The sequence below is a fragment of the Dipodomys merriami genome, unplaced genomic scaffold (assembly GCF_024711535.1).
Source record: "Dipodomys merriami isolate MVZ:Mamm:240054 unplaced genomic scaffold, mDipMer1.0.p SCAF_1146, whole genome shotgun sequence".
Lineage (NCBI taxonomy): Eukaryota > Metazoa > Chordata > Mammalia > Rodentia > Heteromyidae > Dipodomys > Dipodomys merriami.
The window spans coordinates 81955-84377 of NW_027202434.1; the positions used below are offsets into that span (position 1 = coordinate 81955).

Consider the following 2423-nt stretch of genomic DNA (forward strand, 5'->3'; position numbering starts at 1 on the left):
GCTTTCTACCAATTTAATGCAATACCTATAAATATTCCAACCCCTTTCTTCAACGAATTAAAGAGGCTATCCAAAAATTCATATAGAACAATAAAAAACCCAGAATAGAAAAAAATATCATTAACATAAAGAACAGTGATGAAGGAATATCAATATCAAATTTCAAACTCTACTACAAAGCCATCGTAATTAAAACAGCTTGGTACTGGCACAAGAACGGACATCAGGAACAATGGAATAGAGTTGAAAAGGCAGAAATGAATGTACAGACATATAGCTACCTAATCTTCGATAAGGGAGCTAAAAAAATAGAATGGAAGAAAGCCTCTTAAGTAAATTGTGCTGGCAAAATTGGTTAATCACTTGTAGAAAATTAAGCTAGATCCTTATATATCAATCTGAACCAGAATCAACTCCAAATGGATCAAAGCCATCTGAGTCAAAGCAGACACTCTGATGGAATAGGATGGAATAGGAGAAACCCTAGGTCTCCTTGGCACAGGCCGAATTTTTTTTTAATGGAGACCCAGAAACACAACAAATCAAAGAAAGGTTGGACAAATGGGATTGCATGAAATTGCAGAGCTTCTACATGGCAAAGGACATAGTTAACAAGATCAATAGAAAGCCTATGGATTGGGAAAAGATCTTCACTAGCCACTAAACAGACAAGGGTCTCATATCTAAAATATACCTGTAACTCAAAAAATTAAATCTCCCAACAACCAATCCTCAAAGAAACCACTTCTCCATAAATAAGTGGGCTAAAGACTCAAAAAGAAACTTCTCTGAAGAGAAAAGAAGGATGGCCAATATACACATGAAGAAATGCTCAACCTCCCTAGCCATAAAAGAAATGCAAATAAAAAGAACAGAAATACCATCTCACCACAGTTAGAATGGCTATAATCAAGAACTCTAATAACAACAGATGCTGGAGGGGATGTGGATAGAAGGAAAACTTACTGTATTGTTGTGGGAGTGTAAACGTGTTCAACCACTTTGGAAAGTTTATGGAGGTTCTCAGAAGACTCCACATAGAGCTGCCCTATGACCCAGAACTACCACTTTTGGGCATTTACCCAAATGTTCACAAACAAGATCATACTAATGCTACCAGTAAGACTATGTTTATTGCAGAATTATTTACCATAACTATGATATGGCACCAACCCAGATACCCTTCAGTTGATGAATGGATCAAGGAAACGTGGTATATATACACAATTCCATGCCTCCATAGAATTTCTTTGTCCCATTTGTTAGGAAATGGAAAGACTTGGAACAAATTATATTAAGTGAAATAAGCCATACCCAAAGAAACATAGATCCCATGGTTTCTCTTATTTGCAATAACTAGTATATGTCTGAGAAAAGCAGAAATTTTTAGACAAGTTGATGTTAGGCGAAATGAACCCCAAGATATTTTTTTTTCTTTCTTGTGATAGTTTCCAGCATATTTATAAATTGATTTCTTTGTTGCTTTGTATGTACCTCCCCCATGGTATAACTCCTGTTTTCACTGCATTTGATTCTGGTATCCTGCATCTTGTATATACATTTTTCTAATTTGGAGAGGGTAAGGGAAAACACAAAATGCTTAAATAGGGATACAGGTTGACCCATTGTAAAAATGCAATGTACAAGACCCTTCGATGAAAACAAACATTAGAACTGCGGAGGTGGGGAGAATACTCGTGGAGGTAGGAGAGAAGGAATCGTAGTGGAAAAACAAAGGAGGAGGCAACAATGCTTGATAGGAAATATACTTGATAGGAAATTACCTTACTCATTTAATTGTAACCCCTCTGCACAGTATTTTTTTTATAATAAAAGACATACAAAAATTAATTCAATGTATGATTATGGGCCAGTACTAGGATTTGAATTTATGGGCCTTCCACTTACTTTCACACTTCAAACTGGGATCTCTATTTGTCTTTATTTATTTATTTTTTAAAATCAGGAATGCTTCACAAATATTCAAGTCATCCTTGCACAAGGGCCATGCTAATCTCTGTATCGTTCCAATTTTTGTATATGTGCTGCCAAAGTGAGCAATCTTTAATTTTTTGTTAATCTTTTTTTCAAGGATAAATCTAATAACACTGTCCCCTAATTTTGTATAAAATAAGTTTTAGACATATATTTAATATGTAATATATTTGTGAGATATATACATACTATTTATCTGCAGGAGTTGGGCACACTGCAACAATTGAAGGCACTGATTTAATTTCATTGCTGTCATTCTATTTTAAGACTTTTAAAAATCAAAACATAGATGACCATGATTTCATCGAATGTCCTGTCCAATATAGATTTGTGTGTATCAGGCAGGCTGTACCTCATGTCACACAAGAGTGCAAGAATAATAGGGTTTAACTCATTACATAGTGGCTTATCAGGACATAGGAAATATC

General features: G+C 34.9%; 1 non-coding gene across 1 annotated transcript; it reads right to left on the bottom strand.

Annotated features, from left to right (window-relative positions):
- Positions 1-1957: 1957 nt before the first annotated feature.
- LOC138822774 (U6 spliceosomal RNA) lies at positions 1958-2061 on the bottom strand. The gene has a single exon (XR_011370622.1). It is a non-coding gene; the product is annotated as a U6 spliceosomal RNA (small nuclear RNA).
- Positions 2062-2423: the final 362 nt, after the last annotated feature.